The sequence below is a fragment of the Piliocolobus tephrosceles genome, chromosome 9, assembly GCF_002776525.5.
Source record: "Piliocolobus tephrosceles isolate RC106 chromosome 9, ASM277652v3, whole genome shotgun sequence".
Classification (NCBI taxonomy): domain Eukaryota; kingdom Metazoa; phylum Chordata; class Mammalia; order Primates; family Cercopithecidae; genus Piliocolobus; species Piliocolobus tephrosceles.
This window is the reverse complement of record NC_045442.1, coordinates 25,501,376-25,525,450: the sequence shown is the minus strand read 5'-3', so window position 1 is coordinate 25,525,450 and position 24,075 is coordinate 25,501,376. Positions and strand designations below refer to the sequence as shown.

General features: G+C 37.6%; 1 long non-coding RNA gene across 1 annotated transcript in view; it reads right to left on the bottom strand.

The window, feature by feature from the left end:
- The window catches only part of LOC111538725, a 196,523-nt gene that overhangs the window by 150,832 nt on the left and 21,616 nt on the right, over window positions 1-24,075 (bottom strand). The window contains exons 2-4 of the long non-coding RNA XR_004229141.1: window positions 20,396-20,542; window positions 18,229-18,377; window positions 17,551-17,688 (exon numbers count right to left, since the gene is read on the bottom strand). This is a non-coding gene — a long non-coding RNA (uncharacterized LOC111538725). The remainder of the gene's footprint in view (window positions 1-17,550; window positions 17,689-18,228; window positions 18,378-20,395; window positions 20,543-24,075) is intronic.

Genomic DNA, 24,075 nt, shown 5'->3' with positions numbered 1-24,075 from the left:
ATACAATGGACTAGAATCTCTGGGACACAGCTAAAGCAGTGTTTAGAGGGAAATTTATAGCACTAAATGCCCACAGGAGAAAGCAAGAAAGATCTAAAATCGACACCCTAACATCACAATTAAAAGAACTAAAAAAGCAAGAGCAAACAAATTCAAAAGCTAGCAGAAGACAAGAAATAACTAAAATCAGAACAGAACTGAAGGAGATAGAGACACGAAAAACTATTCAAAAATAACAAATCCAGGAGCTGGCTTTATGAAAAGATTAATAAAATAGACATACCACTAGCCAGATTAATAAAGAAGAAAAGAGAGAAGAACCAAATAGACACAATAAAAAATGATAAAGGGGATGTCACCACTGAACACACAGAAATACAAACTACAATCAGAGAATACTATAAACACCTCTACACAAATAAACTAGAAAATCTAGAAGAAATGGATAAATTCCTGGACACCTACACCCTCCCAAGACTAAACCAAGAAGAAATCAAATCCCTGAACAGACCAACAAGTCTGAAATTGAGGCAGTAATTGATAGTCTACCAATCAAAAAAAAAAAAAAAATTCACCAGGACCAGATGGAATCACAGCCAAATTCTACCAGAGGTACAAAGAGGAGCTGGTTCCATTCTAACATTGACTTTCTTCAAAGAATTAGAAAAAACTATTTAAAATTTCACATGGAACCAAAAAAGAGCCTATATAGCCAAAACAATCTTAAGCAAAAAGAATAAAGCTGGAGGCATCATGCTACCTGACTTCAAATTATACTACAAGCCTACAGTAACCAAAAGAGGATGGTACTAGTACCAAAACAGATATACAGTCCAAGCGAACAGAACATAGGCTTCAGAAGTAATGCCACACATCTACAACCATCTGATCTTTGACAAACCTGACAAAAGCAAGCAATGGGGAAAGAATTCTCTATCGAATAAATGGTGTTGAGAAAACTGGCTAGCCATATGTAGAAAACTGAAACTGGGTCCCTTTCTTACACTTATACAAAAATTAACTCAAGATGTATTAAAGACTTAAATTTAAGACTTAAAACCATAAAAAGCCTAGAAGAAAACCTAAGCAATACCATTCAGGATATAGGCATGGACAAAGACTTCATGACTAAAACACCGAAAACAATGGCAGCAAAAGCCAAAATAGACAAATGAGATCTAATTCAACTAAAGAGCTTCTGCACAGCAAAAGAAACAATCATCAGAGTAAACAGGCAACTACAGAATGGGTGAAAATTTTTGCAGTCTATCCATCTGACAAAGGGCTAATGTCCAGAATCTACAAGGAACTAAAACAAATTTATAAGGAAAAAAACCAAACAACCCCATCAAAAAGTGGGCAAAGAATACAAACAGACAATTCACAAAAGAAGACATTTCTGTGGCCATCAAACATATGAAAGAAAAGCTCATCATTACTGGTCATTAGACAAATGCAAATCAAAACCACAAGGGGATACCATCTCACTCCACTTAGAATGGTGATCATTCAAAAGTCAGGAAACAACAGATGCTGGAGAGGATGTGGAGTTAGGAACTCTTTTACACTGTTGATGGGATTGTAAACTATTTTATTATTAGTTTTTTGAGAAGGAGTCTTGCTCTGTCACCCAGGTGGGAGTACAGTGGTGTGATCTCGGCTCACTGCAACCTCTGTCTCCCAGGTTCAAGCAATTCTCCTGCCTCAGCCTCCCGAGTAGCTGGGGTTACAGGCATGTGCCACTATGCCAGGCTAATTTTTGTATTTTTGGTAGAGACGAGGTTTCAACATGTTGGCCAGGCTGGTCTTGAACTTCTGATCTCTGGTGATCTGCCCACCTCGGCCTCCCAAAGTGCTAGGCTTACAGGCATGAGCCACTGTGCCTGGCCAGGAGTGTAAATTTGTTCAACCATTATGGAAGACAGTGTGGCCATTCCTCAAGGATCTAGAACCAAAAATACCATTTGACCCAGTAACCCCATTACTGGGTATATACCCAAAGGATTACAAATCACTGTACTATAAACACACATACAGACGTATGTTTATTGCAGCACTATTCACAATAGCAAAGACTTGGAACCAACACAAGTGACCATCAATGATAGACTGGATAAAGAACATGTGGCACATATACCCCATGGAATACTATGCAGTCATATAAAAGGATGAGTTCATATCCTTTGCAGGGACATGGATGAAGCTGGAAACCATCATTCTCAGCAAACTAACACAGGAACAGGAAACCAAATACCACATGTTCTCACTCCTAAGTGGGAGTTGAGCAATGAGAACACATGGACACAGGAAGGGGAATATCACACACTGGGGCCTGTCAGTGGTTTGGGGTTAAGGGAGGTATAGCATTAGGAGCAATACCTAATGTAGATGATGGGTTGATGGGTGCAGCAAACCACCATGGCACATGTATACCTACATAACAAACCTGCACATTCTGCAAATGTATCCAAGAACTTAAAGTATAATTTAAAAAGAAAATATATACAATCAAATTTATTTTCTTAGAATGTAGGGCTCCAGTTGTACATAACCATTTTGTCCACTTTTTGAAATGATATCACATGTATACTCCTCTTCAACAAAAAAGAAAGTGCGAATATTACTATCAATTTTACAGAAATAAAAATGATTAAAAGAGAGTACAATGAATAATTTTATACCAACATATTGGATAGCCTAGATGAAACTGACCAACTCCTCAAAACACAAATCTTACCTAACCTAAAACACAAAGAAATTTAAAAAACCCTCAGTAGCCCTAATGCTAGCAAAAAATATAGAATTAGTAATAGAAAACTGTTCAGCAAAAAAAGCCCTGGACCTGATAATTTCATGGGTGAATTCTGCCAAATATTTAAATAAGAATTAACACCAATCCTTCTCAAGACTATCCAAAACTGTGAAGAGGAGGGACACTTTTTTCCCCCCTTTAGACAAGGTTTCATTCCCACTCCCCAGGCTGGAGTGCATTGGTGTGCTCTCAGCTCACTACAACCTGCACCTCCTGGGATCAAGCGATCCTCCTGCCTCAGCCTCCCAAGTATCTGGGAGTACAAGTGCATGCCACCATGCTGGGCTAATTTTCATATTTTTAGTAGAGACAGGTTTTCTACATGTTGTACAGGCTGGTCTCAAACTCCTGACCTCAACTGACCTGCCTGCCGCAGCCTCCCAAAGCGCTGGGATTATAGGCATGAACCACTGTGCACTTTCTAACTGATTCTATGAGAGCAGCATTACCCTGATACCAAAGCCATACAAAGATATTCCAAGAATAGATCTCAGATCAATATCCCTGATGAATGTTGTTGCATTCAAAACCAAAATTCGGCAGCATATCAAAAGGATTACATACAATGACCAAGTCAAATTTATTCATAGAATATACTGAAGGTTTAGCAAATGTACGCCAATCAATGTGGGGGTGTGGATTGGGGGAAAGTGGGGGTTGTTAACGGGTACAAAACAATAGTTAGAAAGAATGAATAAGACCTAGTATTTGGTAGCACAACAGGGTAACTACAGTCAATAACAATTTAATTGTAAATCTCAAGTAATGAAAAAAATATACCTGGATTGTTTATAACACAAAAATGCTTGAGGCGATGGATACCCCTTTTACATGATGTAATTAGTACACATTACATGCTTGTATCAAAGCATGTCGTGTAACCCACAAATACATACACCTGTTATATACCCATAAAAATGAAAACTAAAGTTAAAAAAAATAAAAAGTAAGTCAATCGGGAGGCCGAGACGGGTGGATCACGAGGTCAGGAGATCGAGACCATCCTGGCTAACATGGTGAAACCCCGTCTCTACTAAAAAAAAAAATGCAAAAAACTAGCCAGGCGATGCGGCGGGCGCCTGTAGTCCCAGCTACTCCGGAGGCTGAGGCAGGAGAATGGTGTGAACCTGGGAGGCGGAGCTTGCAGTGAGCTGAGATCCGGCCACTGCATTCCAGCCTGGGTGACAGAGCGAGGCTCCATTTCACACACACACAAAAAAAAAGTAAGTCAATCAATGTAATATACCATATTAACAGAATAAAAGTAAAAAATCTCACATGGACTTCTCAATTGATGCATAAAAAGCATTTGACAAAATTCAGTACAACTCACGGATTGATGATAGAAAATACTCAACAAACTAGTAAAAAAAGGGAAACTACCTCAATATAATAAAAGCTAAATATGAAAAACCTACAGTGAACGTCATGTTCAATGGAAAAAGACTGAAAGCTTTTCCAATAAGTTCAGGGACAAGGCAAGAAAGCCTTTTTTGTCACTTGTATTCAACATAGTACAGGAAGTCCCAGCCAGAGGAATTAGGTAAGGAAAAGAAAGAAAAGACAGTCAAAATTGAAAAAAAAAAAAAAAAGAAGTAAGTTTATCTCTGTTTAAAGATAATATAATCTTAAATGTAAAAAATGAGTATTTCACAAAAACCTATTAGAACTAATAAATGAATTCAGCAAAGTATGTATAGTAGGAACAAAAACAACACACAAAAATTACTTGCAGTTACATACATTAACCATGAACAATCCAAAAAAAATCAAGGCAACAATTCCATTTATAATATCGTTAAAATAAAATACTTAAAGGTAAATCTAACACAGATGAGGAAGACAATGGAAACAGCAAAACACTGCTAAAGAAATTAAAGAAGACATAAATAAATGTCAAGACATCTTATGCTCATGAATTGGGAGACTCATGTTGTTAAGATGGCAATACTATTCAAAGTGATCTAGTGATTTAATCTAATTCCTATCAAAATCCAAATAACATTATTTGCAGAAAGATAAATAACTTTCTGAAGTTCATATGAGATCTCAAGGAACTCTGACTAGCTAAAACAATTTGATAAAGGAGAACAAAGCTTGAGGGCTCATACTTCCCGATTTCAAAAGTTACTCTGAAGCTATAGTAACCAAAACATTTAGTGATTCAAGAAAAAAACACTTGCAGGTATGGTCACATGATTTTCAACAAGCGTGTCAAGATCATTTCATAGGAATACAACGGTCTTTTCAATAAATAGTGCCGGGAAAGCTGATTATTTCAATTCAAGAGATTGAAGTTGGATTCTTACTGCCTTCGTCAGTTTGGGCTGCTCCAACAAAGTGCCACAAACTGGGTGGCTTATAAACAACCTAAATTTTCTTCTCATTTTACTGGAGGCTGGAAGTCTGCGATCAAGTAGCTAGCATGGTTGGCTTCTGGTGAGGGCCCTCTTTCAGGTTGCAGGCTACAAAGTTATTGCGTCCACACATGATAAAAAGAGAACTAGTTAGCTTCTTGCTTGTTTGTTTGATTCTTAATAAAGACACTAACTCATGATGACTCCACTGTCATGCTTAATTACTTTTAAAAGGCCTCTCCTCTAAATATTCTCACATTGGGATTTAGGGTTTCAACATGTAAATTTTGAGGGGACAGAAACATTAGGTTCTTTGTAATTACCTAACACCATATACAAATATTAACTCAAAACACATTCATGACCTAAATATAAGACCTTAAACTATAAAATTCTTTTAAAAACATAGGCCAAAAGCTTCATTATACTAGATGTGGCAATGATTTCTTGGATATGACACCACACATACAGGAATAATGACAACAAAAAAGAAGACAAATTGGCCTTCATGAAATGCTTTTTAAAATGTGCATCAAAATACACTATCTAAAGAGTAAACAATCTTCTGAATGGGAGAAACTATTTACTAATTATATATCTGATAAAAGATTAATATCCAGAATACAGAGAAAACTTCTAAAACTCAACCACAAAAACAAGAACTGAGTGCAAAAATGGGCAAAAAGCTTGAATAGACGTTTCTCTAATAGAGATCCACAAATGGCCAAAACGCACATGAAAAGATGTTCAACATTACCAATAGTTAGGGAAACGCTAATCAAAGCTACAATAAGATATCATTTTAAAGTCATTAGGATGGCTATTATAAACAAAATAAAACAAAATAAAATAAAATAAAATAAAATATGTTCATTGTGGCACTATTCACAATAGCAAAGACTTGGAATCAACCCAAATATCCATCAGTGACAAACTGGATTAAGAAAATAAATAAAATAAAATAAATCTGGGTATATACCCCAAATAATTGACAATAGGGTCTAAAAAAGATACTTGAGATGTTTCTACATTTATGATCCCATCGCCCTTATTCACCATAGCTAAAATGTGAAGGCAACCGAAGTATCAACTGACAGATGACAAGAAAAATTGTATACACACACAAATGTGCACATGTGAGCACACATACACACACACACACACACACACACACACACATGTCCCAGCACTTGAGCAATGGACTTAGCTTTATTTCATAGCAATCAATGTTCAGTATTACCTAATTTGTGCCATGGAGATCAGGTCCAAAATTATACACTAGAATTTCTCAGCCCACATCACTTTTCTCTACAACTCCTAAGTAATTATTTGAGAGAAAATTACAGTACACATTAAATAAAGTAATTTATTTCATAGGCAAATCTCAGACTAAGCATTATTGAGATAGCAATTTTTAATAAAGTAATTGTGGAATTAGGAATACATTTTTATAAGTCAGTAATTATTTTACTTAGAACATATAAAATGGCTTTTAAAGGAGGATTTAAAAAAAGGTTATAAAGAGTTTTACTTAATCAAATGAAAGTTTCAAGTTTTATTAGCAAAGAATAAAAATGCTAATTAGAATTGGTTTTATAGGTCTATATGCTCATTTTCAATAGGGGCTTATAATGAATTTTGAGGGGAAATCTGATTTGGCTGGATTCTCACCAACACATTTATGCAACACTGAGTTATGACTGGACTAAGACAAAACTGGGGCTTACTCTTTCTGCTTCTCTCACATCATATACAGCTCTCAGCCTGTCATCAAGAATTTGTATGTCCTCAGTTTCATCAGCTGATTTCTGAAGGGTTTAACCACCTTTACACTTCTATAGTTATGACATTTTGAAGGTCTGTATGTTGAAAGCTAGAACTGTCTTAATATTAGTAACAGCAACAGATATTTGTTGAACTCTTTAAAAGTGCTACCATTAGTGCTAAGTGTTTTATATAGTTTGTCATATATGATTCTTTTTCCCCAGCTTTATTGAGGTATAGTTGATAAGTAAGAATGTATTTCAGATCTATATCATAGTGTTTTGATATATGTGTACATTGAAAATTATTACCACAATCAAGTTAGTTAACACATCCATCACCTCACAGAGTTACGTTGTATATGTGTATGTGGGAGGATAAGAATACTTAAGATTTACTAAAGTATGCAATACATTATTACTAACTATAGTCACTTGATGCCATATTTCAGATAGGAAGGAACTAAGGCTTAGAAGGAATTTTTTTTTTTTTTTTTAGTCACCTAGCAAGTCTCAAAATAGATCTGAGTGTAACTACAAAGGAAAGAGTATAGACTACTTCATTGCTGACTGGTGGGAGTTAGGTAGAAAAGGAGGGTGGACAATACGTTAATGGGCCCAGTGGTTTCCATTTTTAAAGGCTTTAAATGAGTGATGGATGCTAGCCCATACATAATCAATTATGAATGTGGTGCCTATCATTAAAGGAAAAATGCTAACTGTAATTTGAGGACAAAAGATAATGTTGCTCAAGTGACAGTTGTAATCACTCAAGTATCTGAGCTGACATAAGTTAGTTTTGGTTCTCTGAGAAGCACATGCCAACATGGGGTGAGTTTTGTAAGAGATTTATTGGAGGAAACACCTGCAAAAGACAAAAAGAGACAATGGGAGTAGGTGAAGAGAACCTTCAAACCACAATGAAGGTCTGACACCTGTGAAAGGAGAGAAGGAAGGAAGACTGGGTAGAAATAGTTTCAAAATGTAGCATGATTTTTAGAAAATCACCAACTAGCCAGGCTTCTATGATAACAAAAGAAATGGTTACTCTAACTAAAGGTGCCTAAGAATCTATTGGCAGTGGTTCAAGAATGACTGAAATGTTTAGGGTCATTTAGAAAAGAGATAATCTCTCTATACATCACCACACCTCTCCTCTGTTTCAGACCTACCAGTCAAGAAAAGAGGACAGGGAAAATAATCAGGATATTTTATTATATAAAAATGTATTGATGAGTTGATCATCAAAAGATCACTGGACTCCGATCTAATTAAACTAAAGAGCTTCTGCACAGCAAAAGAAACTACCATCAGAGTGAATAGGAAACCTACAGAATGGGAGAAAATTTTTGCAATCTACTCATCTGACAAAGGGCTAATATCCATAACCTACAAATAACTCAAACAAATTTACAAGAAAAAAACAAACAACCCCATCAAAAAGTGGGCAAAGGATATGAACAGACATTTCTCAAAAGAAGACATGCATTTAGCCAACAGACACATGAAAAAATGCTCATCATCACTGGCCATCAGAGAAATGCAAATCAAAATCACAATGAGACACCATCTCACACCAGTTAGAATGGCAATCAGTAAAAAGTCAGGAAACAACAGGTGCTGGAGAGGATGTGGAGAAATAGGAACACTTTTACACTGTTGCTGGGACTGTAAACTAGTTCAACCAATATGGAAAACAGTATGGCGATTCCTCAAGGATCTAGAACTAGAAGTACCATTTGACCCAGCCATCCCATTACTGGGTATATACCCAAAGGATTATAAATCATGCTGCTATAAAGACACATGCACACATATGTTCATTGTGGCACTATTCACAATAGCAAAGACTTGGAATCAACCCAAATATCCATCAGTGACAAACTGGATTAAGAAAATGTGGCACATATACACCATGGAATACTATGCAGCCATAAAAAAGGATGAGTTTGCGTCCTTTGTAGGGACATGGATGCAGCTGGAAACCATCATTCTCAGCAAACTATCGCAAGAACAGAAAACCAAACACCGCATGTTCTCACTCGTAGGTGGAAACTGAACAATGAGATCACTTGGACTCAGGAAGGGGAACATCACACACCAGGGCCTATTATGGGGAGGGAGGAGGTGGGAGGGATTGCATTGGGAGTTGTACCTGATTAAAATGACAAGTTGATGGGTGCTGACAATTTGATAGGTGCAGCACACCAACATGGCACAAGTATACATATGTAACAAAACTGCACGTTATGCACATGTACCCTAGAACTTAAAGTATAATAATAATAAAAAAAATTTGTCTGATGCCACCAAAAAAAAAAAAAAGATCACTGGACTCTATGAGTGTTAGTTATTGCTGGGAGAACATTAGGCATTAGGCATTAGGGTTTCTTGAGTATTGTTTCTGACTTCAACTTCTCACAGACCCATCTCCACTGTAATCAATCATAAGTCACTCCCATGAGGCCAGTGATCTGTCCTTAATGCCTCAGATGGGCTTCCCACATTTCTGCCTTAACAGAAATGATATATCTATGTCCTGAGTATGGAGAGAGTTAGCTAAAATGCTTACCTGAAGTGTTTCTTCTTTTACTGAAGATAGAAGAGCCCAATGCAATATAATCACCACAAATACATTTGAAAAACATGCCAAATTATTCATTTATATATATCTCCTAGATAGTGGATGCTTCCACTTCTACAGTGATCACCAAAAAGGGCATTGAGATAAGCAATCTAGCATTCAAAAATTTAAGATAAATTTATCTTAAATTTAATAAGATAAATTTAAATTTGTCTTTATACTACTAGAACATTAGATGTTGAAATACACATAAACTTCCACTGTATCTCACTGCAGTTTGATTTGCACTGTGTCTCATTTGTTGCAAGTTTCAAATAGAAAAGAAGAAGTGTCTTTATAGTAGAATGATTTCTAATCCTTTGGGTATATACACAGTAAGTGGATTACTGGGTCCCATTATTTATTTACATTTGTTTGTAGTTGAATAAATCATCCTACTATAAAGACACATGCACATGTATGTTTATTGCAGCACTGTTCACAATAGCAAAGATTTGGAACTAATCCAAATGCCCATCAATGATAGATTGGATAACGAATATGTGGCACATACACACGATGTAATACTATGCAGCCATAAAAACGGATGAGTTCATGTCCTTTGCAGGGACATGGATGAAGCTGGAAACCATCATTCTCAGCAAACTAGCACAGGTAGCAAACTACCACAGGAACAGAAAACCAAACACCACATATTCTCACTCATAAGTGGGAGATGAACAATGAGAACACGTGGACACAGGGAGGGGAACATCACACACTGGGGCCTTTCAGGGGGTGGAGGGCTAGGGGAGGGATAGCATTAGGAGAAATACCTAATGTAGATGATGGGTTGATGTGTGCAGCAAATCACTATGGCACGTGTATACCTATGTAACATGTTCTGCACATGTATCCCAAAACTTAAAGTACAATTTTAGAAAAAAGAAAAACAAAGTGGAATGTGCTCAAGAGTAAACACTCCATAATTGATAGCTATTATGGGAAAGCAGTAAAGCGTGGTGACTACAATTGTTTTGTTTGTTTGTTTGTTTTTATCCTTTATGCTCTAGGGTACATGTGCACAACGTGCAGGTTTGTTACACATGTATACATGTGCCATGTTGGTGTGCTGCAACATGTGCCATGTTGGTGTGGTGTCCCCCCTTCCCCCACACCACAACAGACCCCAGTGTGTGATGTTCCCCTTCCTGTGTCCAAGTGATCTCATTGTTCAGTTTCCACCTACGAGTGAGAACATGCGGTGTTTGGTTTTCTGTTCTTGCGATAGTTTGCTGAGAATGATGGTTTCCAGCTGCATCCATGTCCCTACAAAGGACACAAACTCATCCTTTTTTATGGTTGCATAGTATTCCATGGTGTATATGTGCCACATTTTCTTAATCCAGCCTGTCATTGATGGACATTTGGGTTGGTTCCAAGTCTTTGCTATTGTGAATAGTGCCACAATGAACATACGTGTGCATGTGTCTTTCTAGCAGCATGATCTATAATCCTTTGGGTATATACCCAGTAATGGGATGGCTGGGTCAAATGGTATTTCTACTTTTAGGTCCTTGAGGAATCGCCACACTGTCTTCCACAATGGTTGAACTAGTTTACAGTCCCAGCAACAGTGTAAAAGTGTTCCTATTTCTCCACATCCTCTCCAGCACCTGTTGTTTCCTGACTTTTTACTGATTGCCATTCTAACTGGTGTGAGATGGTATCTCATTGTGATTTTGATTTGCATTTCTCTGATAGCTAGTGATGATGAGCATTTTTTCATGTGTACAAGAAAAAAACAAACAACCCCATCAAAAAGTGGACAAAGGACATGAATAGATACTTCTCAAAATAAGACATTTATGCAGCCAATAGTTGCTTTTGACTCAGACCACCTGGACACAAATTCACAGTGGGACAGAATAATTTCACGACCTTGGCAAAGTTATTTAATATCACTGCACTTCTATTTTCTCATCTATAAAATGGGATAATGACATAAACTTTCTCATGTTGTTAAAGAAATTAAGTAAGATAATATGTGTAAAAAACCTAGATGAGTGTCAGGCATGTAGTAATCATTTAGTCAATGCCAGATAAAATTATCATTATTACTATAATTTCTGCCATAAAGATAAAAATGCGTTTTGCTTACCAGCAAATACCAGTTTGGAAACTATAGACTTTGAAAAAACGAGATCTTTCAGTAAAAATGTCATAAAGGAAAAGACAAAAATTATTACTAAAGCGGAAATGTCTCTCTTCTAAATAAAAGTCACAAGACCCTTTTAAGCTATTTCCACTAATGTTATCGACACTCTGACCTCCAAATACAAGACAGAGTCTCCTTAATGTGCAACCCAATTAATTGTTCTCTCTGGAGCCTTACTTTGAGGCAGAAGCAGTCACACAAAAGTTTCAAGGAGGGAGGACCATCTGGTTATGGCATTGCATGTATCTATTGGATTTGCCATTTTTAAATATAAAAGTTTCTAAATTATTAACTTTCCCCAAAGTGATATTTGATGGCAAAAGTAATATCTGCATGAAGTATTAAGTGATTTTTATGAAAAAAGCAAAGTAATTTGACAGAGCATAATAATTACACTGTCAAAGAATATAAGTTTCTATTTTCTCAGAGAAATCTATATTACATGGTTTCAGTTTCACAGGCTGTCATCAAGACAGTAAGATTTATTTCTCCTTTAATTGCACTGTGGCAGTTTTTTTATGGAAAATGTATATGCCATGACTGCTTCTCAGAAAGGTGAAGAACTCACAGCTTCTCAGAATGGTGTAGAACCCATGGCATCACTTACATATTCACTCATGTGCACAATTAAGAGACTGGCTTGCATTCAATGGAACTGGGAAAGAACAGGCATGAAAACCCTCTGGCGTTGGTCAGATGTGGTAAGATATATAAGAATGATGATTCAGTAATAATGGGAAGGCCAGAAGTACTATTTTTCATGAGTGTTTTCCCCTGAGTTGAAGCTCAAAGCAACTTTTCACCAAAGAAAGTGAGTTTTATGGTTATTTCAAGTTTTGTAATCTCCCCTTTTAATGTCAGAAATTTCATACATAAATTATATAGAGGCAGAAAGCAATCCAGAGCTGAGGATAAGGGGGTAAAGTTAACATTGGTATTCATCCTTGGAGCAGCAGCTTACATCACTGTATGCCAATTTAATTTGTCTGCATTTATTTCAACTCAAAATCTATTCAATGTCATGCATTGAGAGGAATTCAGAAGTTATGAGGTTGATGTCTTGTTTTGTGCTAGGCCCTAAGAGCTGTAAGCAGTCATCCTATGTCTCATTTTTCAGGAGCCTTGTATCTGCATTGGAGAATTAAAACCTGGGTTTACAAAAGTATTTTATAATTGGTTTAATTTTTTTAAGTGTGGTCATGTTCCACATAATTACAGATATTTATTTTGCTTTAAATTTTTGGTAAAGTTGGGGAGCATTTATTAAGTTGAGTTTAGATCCTGAAGGGCAAATAAATGAGAGAGAGAAAGAGAGATTGGTGGAGACTCAAGCCTCTTCCATCTTATGGCTGTACCATTTGCTCTCTTTAAAGAAGTGTCCAATACACCATCCAATGGAGAAAAAGAGTGGAGGATATGTATGATGTGTGGGATGACTTCAACGGCAAAAGTGGAAGTGGCATGAACTATTTTCTCCCATACTGTGTGGAAGTGTGGAAAGACTGGGAAATATCATGTATCTTTGTGCCTAGCAGTGACAGTAAATTGTTTGGCGAAGTCTCTACCACTTATTCTATACCCCAAACTAGTAACTGAGTCCTTCCTGGTTTATTTAATGAAATATTACACTCTAGTGCTAGTAGCCAGTACGTGAAAACAGGGAACTGATTACTAAAAGAGAAGGATCCACTGGCTCTCTGGCTAACAAGCCCTAGTCCTGGGACCAGTTGCCAGACACCCTCTTGCTGCCCACCTACTTGGATCCCCAGTACTCAGCCCACTCTGGGAGTCCTGATTCTGTATCAGGTGACAGTCTATTCTCAGTGACAGGCTTTATTCCAGTTACCACCTCTTACATAACTACCATAGCTCTTATGCATTGTTGCTGTTTGCTAACTTATTTTAACTACAAAGGCCATTAAGCATTTACTCTCTTATGTTCAGCAGTCCTTGTGAAAACTTCCCCAGTGAGGCGTTAGTTAACAGTCTGTCAACACTCCATAATAATTTTGATTTATCACTCAGCTATAAAATTTTTCAAAAGGCAAAACTCGCCTACATTGCCTGAGCTCTAAAGCAGTTTTATTTGTACTCACTTTCTAAATAAAGCTTGGGAAACTCAAAGAGTGGATGAGCAAGATTGGCAACTCAAAGGAAAAAGTGTGAGAAAGAAATAGGCAAAGCCTAAGAAGAGAAATGAGAGCTTTCCACAAAGGCATGGGGAGTTATCAAAGGTGGAGAGAAAAGGAGAGACAATACATGGAAAAGACTGACTGTAAGCAAAATACCAAATGAAGAGCCAGGAAAGAATCAACAGTGAGAAATCCCATTGCCTTCTTTTTGGTATGTATCAAATCTTCCTCTGCCTTATTCATATAAGGATATATTTAATTCAAATTAGAATCCTCCTGGATATTTCAGGATTATCTCTGCAGATCAAGATCCTTAACCGTATCTGAAATGTTAACTGCCAGAATTAGCCAAACCATAAGGTCTGAAAGTATAATCCTCACAGAATGACACCAACTACAAGTTTGGGGTGGGGAGCTCCAAAAGTTGAAACTTTGTTTCAACAATTGAATAGAAAGACTTACATAATTTATTGAAGGCTATTATACTCACAGTTTTGGATTATTCCAGGGAAAGGATATCGTTAAACCAGCCAAAGGAAAAGACACACAGGGCAGAATCTGGAAAGTTTCCAAAGAGGAAGTTTCTATTGTCCTCAGGACACATTACTCTCCTGACACTGATGTGTAATAATATACATGGAGTATTGTCAACTAGGCAAGCTCACACAAATTTTGATGTCCAGAATTTTGGTGTCCAGTATTTTTGGTATTCACAGATACCCTAGCTTTGGTGTCACTACATAGGTATGATTGATTGAATGAGTGAGTGATTGCCCATAGGGTTAAACTCAGTCTTCAGATCATTTGATATCATGAACAAAAGTCCCCATCTTTAGTCACATGACTGGTATTTCTTGCATGGTCTGCCTCTACTTTTTGACTGTCAGGTATGGATGGTTCTACCCTAAGATCTGCTATGGCCCAGCTTCTGCTGTGAAAACACATACTCCTAGCAGGTATGAAATAGATTATCTCCCAAAAGCCAAAGGCAGAGGCCAAACTTTTCTCTAGACAATGTCAAACTCTTTCCTCTACAGTAATACTCACAGTTTATAGGGAAAAAGACACATCTATCTTGGAGGGAGCATAATTTAGTCTACCATATAAAGCTTTATTAATTCATCAAATTCTTATTGGTTGCCTGTTATACACTAGGCTCTATACCCAGGGCTGGAGATAGAAACCTAGATGGAGAGATCTCAGTAGGAGTTAAGAGATTAAATAGTCAAGAGTTCATGGTGTTTTGGATATATAACAAGAAGGAAATGTTAAGGTTTATTTCTAAGTTTCTGGCTTCAAAAAAACAGATAGTGAAGCTGAAGAGGGACCAATTTGAGAAATTTCATGTATATATTCCTGAATAAATTAAGTTTACAGGTCCTTTGAGATTTCAAAATACTAATTTCTGTGTGACAACTGATTGAGAGAATCCCAAACTCAGAGTTGACTAGGTCAATGTGTTTCTTAACAATGTGTTGCTTTTCCCATCCAAATACACCCTTTATTGCTTGTTCTGCAACAATGTAGATGAATTCTGTAATTATCTGCCAGTTAGAGCCATATATTTGTCATTAGAGGGCTCTGGATGAAAACAGGAGGAAGAAAGAGTTTTTTTCCCTTAGCTTGAGCATTGTCTCCCAAAAAGTACCTGCAGTGGACAACTCTTGTAGTGCCATTCTGCAAAACAAGGAGGTCAGCAATATTCCCAGCAGCTTCCTCTGGTAGACTACTAAGCAACTTTGAAATTATTTCTGAATGAAGCCATCTGCCTTGGACTATTTCCCTGGCACCTCAGAGGACAGATTTCTACCAGGGCTCTCAGCAAGTGTCTCTGGTGCTGCATCTCAGAAAACCACTTCTGTATCATAAGCCACAGCTGAGCCTTCTGCAGCAAGATTTAGATGTCAGTCTTGGGGGGAAAATACTGTTGACAGGTCAAGTAAGAGAAAAGGTAAAAATATTTATTTCACTTAGTTACAGAGAGATCACGAATAATTTTAAAGAGAGCTCTTTGGTAAAGAAGTGGACAGGAGCCAAATTGGAGCCAACCGAGGAGGAAGGGACAGGAGATAAAGTCAAGAAAATGTTGTAAATCAGTTTGACTGTAAAAGGAGGGAAGAGAACGTAAAGAGCTGAATGACTTTCCCACCACATAATGCAGCTTTACTTTTGGCTTTGCAAATCTAAGATTTTTACCTCTAAGATTCCCTATTCTATAGAATCTTTCAAGATCAGATCTTAAGATGACACCGAAGCAGACCTGGGGCACAATCTCAGGCCTCCCACCCTGTTTCTGAGATGCAAGTGAAATTACAAGAGGCAGCTCATCACAGAAAGTGAGCACCCAGCAATCCCTTAGACCCCAATCAAAACTCTCAGAAGGGTTCCAGGGATAGGAAGATAACAAGTTGACAATCCTGAAGGGTTTTATTTTCATTAATGAAAGGGCAGCTTTGGGGAACATCTCAGTATAAACGAATGATATTTCTGTTAAAGTAGTTAGCATCCAAAAATAATAATTCTACTGTTTTACGTGGCAAGCAATAGTGACAGTTCTATTTTCCTAGAAAATCACTGTCATTAACTGAAGCTGATTACGTCCTTAGCATTAACTCACTTAATCCTCTGTCTTGAATCAACACCAACTATATATACATACACGTTCCTTTTGATCTTCAAACCATTTCTCTATGCTTTGTTTGTTTTGGTAGAGTGAGTTTTAAAATGGTTAAATGTGACAAACTGTCACTTGCCACTTTCTCATGACAGCAATTTAGCATCTAATGTACAGAAATTGAAAGCACAAGGAAATACAGAGGTTTGGCAGCTGATTATGGGGGCACACACAGCAGTGACTTCAGAAAGAGGCAAAATGCAGCTCAGGATCGGGGGTTGTGCTGAAGAAATATAATCCAAGTGTGTGGGGGAAGGCAATACAAGGAAGGAACTTTAAAAGCAGATTACTGATGGAAGTTGAGACACTGAAGAGGAGCAGCTGATATTTTTATGTATTAGGCGGGTGCAAAAGTAATTGTTTTTGTCATTACTTTTGTTAGAAACAAGTGCTCGGTGGTGCAAAGAAAACCCGCACTTTGGCAAAAAAATTCCTCAGCAAGGAAATTTACTTCTGCAGAAGGGTGCTGCCCACATCAGTCAATATCACAAGAGCATACCCAGCCGGTAGGGCAAGGGTTTTTATCTGTAACGCAATTGGTTCTTACCTTTGTGTCTTTTCCCCATTGGCTGCGGTTGGACGCACAATCTAAGCTAATCTGATTGGCTAAGGTTTAAAATTGAATAGGGTCAATTAGGCGGGAGGGCAGAGGCTGCCCCTTACTGGGCGGGAAGCCATGTCTGGACTTGTCTGGGCACAGCAAAGGAGAGAAGCATTGTTTAACAGGTAGTTAAGAGACAAGGAAGTACAAAAATGTTGGTCTATAAGAAACAAAGAACAGGGAACTAACACTTTTTGAAGAGGAATTTATCATCTGTGACACTTTCAATGGTAAAAACCACAGTTACTTTTGCACCAAGCTAATAATAGCAGCAGTGCTATGGTTTGAATATTTCTTCTCTAAAATTCAAGTGCTGCTAATGTGATAGTATTAAGAGGTGAAGCATTTAAGGGGTGAATGGGTCATGGGGACATGCTCCCTCAAGAATGGGACTATGAAAGAGGCTTCATGCAGCATTCAGTGCACTTACCTTTCCACCTTCTGTCATGTGAGGACTCAGAATTCCTTCCCATTGGAGGATGCAGCAACAAGGTGCCATCTTGGAAGCAGAGAGCAGCTCTCACCAAGCAACTGAATATCTTGGTCTTGCTCTTCCCATTCTCCAGACCTGTGAGAAAATATCCAAGTTCTTTATAAATTATCCAGTCTGTGGTATTATGCTACAGCAGCACAAAATGGACAAGTAATAATAGCAATAATTATCGTAATGTTGTTATTAGCCCTCATTCATCAAGTACCATGTACTGTGGTGCCACACATTGTGCCGAGGGCTTTGCAAGATGATCTCTTATCTACGCACATAGGGAACCCATCAAATCCACAGAGCACACTCTACATACTAGGCAAATTGTTTAACTTTCTACACTATCAGTTTGCAAATATTTAAAATGTAACTAAGGTCACAAATCTGGTTCATATTGGTAAACACAGATATTAAATGTAAGTCCAACAGGCTCTTAAGAGAAATCGTGCAGGATTTGGACTGCTAATAAGGGCATCTGTGAGCACTCTTCATACGATCATAATAAATGAACTGTGTGCCTCAGAACCAGAAAGATTAAGCAACTTTCTACAAGTTTTCCCACTTGTAAAATGAAGAGGTTGGACCAGGTAATTTCCTTGGTTCTCTTTAGATTTAACATTTTACCATTCTCCTTATTGCAAGCTTTCCTAGAGAGGCTTCTTCTTGGTTTTCTTCTTCTAGCATCAGCCAAAGCAAACCCCAAATAGCCCTTCTCAGCTATAGACCATAATGAATACAAGAAAGGATGAATGGCAACATCATTGTTTTCAGCCCTATGTCACAGAAGTAGAGGGAGTTTTGAGATATAGACTGAGAACCAACCTTTCTCTGACACCCCTAAATTCTAGGAGTTTTAATGAGAGAATTCTTAGGCCTTGGAAGGGATGCACGGACATCAAACAGTATCAGTCTCCTAAATGCTCTTGCTACAACTTCTTGTTTTCCACCTTGATTTCCCAATATCAAATGAATCAGAGTCCAGAATATCCTGTATTATCCCCAGGGATTATCAAACAACAATGTGAAAAAGGGGAGTGTTAACAGGTCCCTCTACCCTTCCTCTCTGTGATCCTGGTCTCTCAAAAAGGTGAAGTAAGCTGGGGGCAGTAGTGGATTTTGATGGACTCGACAATTTATTTTCATCTATCAACCACTGCCAAGGTGGGAACTCTATTATTTCCCAGGGAAACAGTTATTGCAGAAATACTGATTGGCAGAGTGGGGTGGAACTATTAGAATCTGATAGCACTGATTTATTTACAGTGTTCTGTGACTAGGCTAGGGAAAAAGCAACCTGAGAAATTTTCAAACATACATACTTGGATTTATATATTTACAGAAAACTGTATACGCTTTTGCATTTTTCACCGAGGTCAATCTTAATCTGAAGCCAATCTTACCACCATCTAGGTGGTCCTGTTAGTGCTGTTCAACATCTTTAACAAATTAGGACTGTATCTAATTCGTTATATTATTGTGTCATTAAAATATGACAGTGGTTTGGAGTCTTAGGTGATCTCTCTTCCTCTCTGAATATGACCCTAATGCTGCTTGGTTTTCTTTCAAATGTGTGGAGATGAAATTTACTTTTGAGATAAAAATGAACAGATATTCACTTTTCATTATATTTGAGAGTCACTAACCAAAATTTTCCTCACTGTCCTTGTACTTTATATATATATATATACACATACACATATATATACACAAACACACACACACACACACACACATATATATATATTGCTGTTTACTTGGTTTTTACAAGCCTCTTTTCTACTTGTAAAGTTTGCTAATTTCAAAAATCTATTTGGACAATTCTTGAATTTTATTTTCCTCCTACTTAATAACTGCTCAATCATACAGGCAGTATGTATATTGTTGGTGAAATAAAAAGAAACAGGGAATACTATACCCTGTAGCAAAAACATAATAGATCTTTTCCTCTATTATGAATGTATGTTCAAATATTTAAATATAAAGTCAAAGTTTTTCTTCTATAAGTAGAAGCCCAACTTGTCCAGCCTTGCCCTTTTTCATTCTATTTCAATAGATGGTTTGAGATTATATGAAAATATCCAGATTTGCTTTTGTTCTTGTTTTTCTCATAGAAGAAAAAATACAGTGCAATTTGACCAATGTGAGGCTGGAATTTGGCAGATACTGAGCCAGATTCTCAGTTGTCTATTTGGTTTAGTTCATCAATTTTGTACAAATACTAATATAAAGTACATCTTCTTCCTATAGAGTCATGAACCTCAGGTAGGCTATGGAGAAGCTGACAGCCTGGTGCGCCCTTTCTCATCAACTGCCTGTTTCTGCACTGCACCTAGAATTGCTCAGTCTGGGAGAGACTGCTGTGTACTTGGAGCAGGAGTCCTCCCACAACTGCAGGTTGTTTTATTTTCCCTCTTTTTCTGCTTTGTTCCTGCCATTTGAAGGATTTTTGTTTGTTTGTTTGTTTGTTTTTTCCATTGAAACATTTGTTGTGAGCTTTTGATTAGGCTGAAGACTGACACAACTAATGCTAACAATTTAAACAGGATAACTCTCAGTGAACCTATTTAGTTCTCTCGTCCTCCGCCTCCTCCCCCTCACCATCAATACCCACCACAGCCACTTTGCAAACCACATGCACCTTGCAAACCTTTTACAGAAGCAGATTCTTCCCTGACTAGCATCTGAATATATATGGAAGGTGAGTGTGTATTTAGACTTTGGGCTAGTGACAACAATTTTACTTTCCCACAGAAGGAAATTTGTGATTTCATAAGCAAGGTCATTTACTTACAGTCCAAGATCTTGGAATTTATGACAAGTCAACTGTGAATTGAATAATTCTTCCCCATCTGTTCCTTTTCGGAGACGAATTGACCCTGAAAGTATGGTGATGAAAGCTCTTTAACTTCTCTGAGATTGGGTCTTAACAGACAATGATCTGTAAAAAGAGGGGGTGATGGTGGTATTTATTTTGATGATTGCTAACTAGCTCCTGCTTTGTGGTCTTCCATTCAATTGCATGTCTGTCATCTCTTCTAAATCTCACCAGCTCTCCATAGTGCGGTCAGGCCTGCTTGAGAGGTTTAGTTAAAACTTCAGAGGCATTAATTGCCCAAGGTTTCACCAGATGATAATCCCCTGTCAATTAGGTGTGATGTTCCTGATATATCTGATATTATCTTTATTGAACAAAAATTAATTGACTTGAACTAGTGACAAAACATATACTTCAACCCAGGCTTGAGGTCACTGACTAGAAAGTCTGGATGAAGAATGAGAACTCTAGTTGCATAAATTTTTTTTTTTTTTTTTTTGACCGAGTTTCGCTCTTGTCACCCAGGCTGGAGTGCAATGGCGTGATCTCGGCTCACTGCAACTAGTTGCATAATTCTAAAAGCTGGTATGAGATATTCCAACTTTGAGCTCAAAATCCATTTAGGACATCTGCCATGTGAAATCCCACCTGTAGTTTTGGCCATAAGCTATTTTTACCGTTAATTATGACTTTAGGTTTACACTGAATTATTTTATGTTGATGTGCTACAGTTGCAGGACTTTTTCTTAGTTCAGCTAAAGATGGGGTTCTTTGTCCCATGGCCACGAATATTCAGGCTTGCAGACAATTTGTATCGTGAGTAAGACAGGGTTTTGTTGGGTGAAAAGGAAGAAAAGGGGAAACAAGGATACCCCACAAGTCCAGAGGCCCTGTTACAGTGTTTCCCACCCAGGCATCTCAGGTTCCACACAGCAAGAACAGGGGCCAGGTTACCCTCTGCTTCAAATGGGCAATCTCCCCAAGGCTCTCCACCCCAGTGCTCAGGCTGGTTGGAGTTTTTCCGGGGACCCGCTCCCACCTGTCTCACCACTATTTCCTAATAATGGGAGGCTGGGCGCGGTGGCTCACACCTGTAATCCAAGCACTTTGGGAGGCTGAGGCGAGCAGATCACCTGAGACTGGGAGTTCAATACCAGCCTGACCAACATGGAGAAACCCTGTCTCTACTAAAAATACAAAATTAGCTGGGCATGGTGGCAGATGCCAATAGTCCCAGCTACTCGGGAGGCTGAGGCAGAAGAATCTCTTGAACCCGGGAGGCGGAGGTTGCAGTGAGCTGAGATCATGCAATTGCACTCCAGTCTGAGCAACAAGAGCAAAACTCCATCTCAATAAATAAATAAATAAATAAATAAATAAATAAATAAATAAATAAATGGAGACTACTGGCCTGGCACTAAAACGTTTAGGACGTTTTGAGTATTGAAATAATGCTAAGGCAGGGCACGGTGGCTCATGCCTGTAATCTGAGTATTTTGGGAGGCCAAGGCAGGTGGATCACCTGAGGTCAGGAGTTCCAGACCAGCCTGGCCAACATTGTGAATGAAACCCCATCTCTACTAATAATACAAAAATTAGCTAGGCATGGTGTTGCACACTGCAGTCCCAGCTGGTTAGGAGGCTGCGGCATGAGAATCGCTTGAATCCAGTAGGCAGAGGTTGCAGTGAGCTGAGATTATGCTACTGCACTCCCTCCCGGGCAACAGAGTGAGACTTGGTCTCAAAAATAAATAATAACAATGAAATGAAATGAAATAAAATAAAATAACCCTAAAACAAAGAAAAATAGTATTAATAATAATTCCTAGCCCCTTCTAGGTGTTTACTAGATGTTAAGAGCTTTAAAATCTTTCAACAGCCCTGAGAGACAGACTCTACTAGCATCACCCTCATTTTATAGATGAAAACACTGAGGCTTAGATTTTAAGGCTGAGTTAAGGCTTTGAGATGTTAAAATAGTGAATTACTTAAGACTACCTGTTGATGGGTGATGGAATCACGATTTAATATCGGCATTTTGACTCCAGTGACAGCAGTCTTCATCACTCCACTAGGCTAGTTCTCTAGGCTTTACCCCCGGAAGACTAGTGGAAATATGTTTAAGAATAGTACATAGAGCATGTGGAGATGCACACATCTATGTGTGTAAGCACGTGTGTAAGTGTGTAAGAAACTATCCCCAGAGAGTGTGCCTGAGACTATGCAACAGTGACCTATCTTTGCTTCCCTATGGTGCTTGCAGATCTAGGATGAATTCATCTGGATTTTCAGCAGATATGGTGGTCTTTGGAGGAACTTTCTCTAAGCTTAGCCTAGCTTTCTGTCCCAAATGCAACATTTTAGTTCTGCATGTTAGGTTTCATGTGACATGTTTGTGCTACTAAAATAAACTCCCTCGTAAATGTGAATCCAAATTTCTCATCAATATATTTTAGTACAATATGAAATTAATGACATTTCTAATTTGCTCACCGGTATACTTTAGAATGATGTGGAATCAGTAATAGATAATATATCATGTGTATATATATATATATATATATATATATATATATATGCATATATATATAGCTAAATGTTCATCTATTTATCTATATATATCCACATACTGTGTGTGTGTGTGTATATATATATATATATATATAATGTGTTATTTGGGAGGACAGTATACAAAAATGCTATTGAAAGCCATCTGTGCTGTGAAAGTCAATGTGTATGTGTAGCTATGTGTGTAGTCATCTTCTAAGATATAAGGTGTTTTAAGACTATATGTTATGAAAAAGCCTTTTTTTTTCTCAAAAATGATCCTAATTTGGAAAACAGGATGATAAAAGTAACTTTCACATATTATTAGACATGAAAATTTAATTAAGACATTAGTTATTTACCTAATGTTTTGTGTGTATGTATATCTATCTTAGCATATTTATGGCATAAGTTATAGCTAAGGACAAAGGATGAAAAATGCTAAATTACCCTCTCTTTGTTCCTCATCTGCCAAGCAAATTAATGGAAACGTATATCTCTATCATTTGACTTAAGAATCCCCCTTAAGAATTTAACCAAATAAATGATTTTAAAACTGTATAGAAATATAAATATATGAGTATTCGGAAGAGCATTGTTGATAATTTTAAAAAACTAAAAACATCATTATGATGGTTGATTTTATGTGTCAACCTGACTGAGATAAGGTATGTTCAGAGAGCTGGCAAAACATTACTTCTGGGTGCATCTGTGATGGCTTTTCTGGTAGAGATTAGCATTTGAATTGATAGACTGAGTGAAGAAGATTGTTTTCAACAATGATGGTAGGCATTGTCCAATCCCTTGAGGGCCTAAATAGGACAAAAAGTGGATAAGGGGTTAATTTGGTCTTTGCTTAAGCTGGGACACCAATTCCTTTTTCACTCAGACATCAGTGACCCTGGTTCTCTGTTCTTTGGACAAAGACCAGAACTTACTCCAGTATCCCTGCCAACTCTCAGGCCTTTAGACTTGGAATGAATTGCACCATCAGCTTTCCTGGTCTTTCAGCTTGCAGAGTGGGACCTCTCAGCCTCCACAATTGCATGAACCAATTTCTATTATATATATATATATATATATATATATATATATATATATATATATAT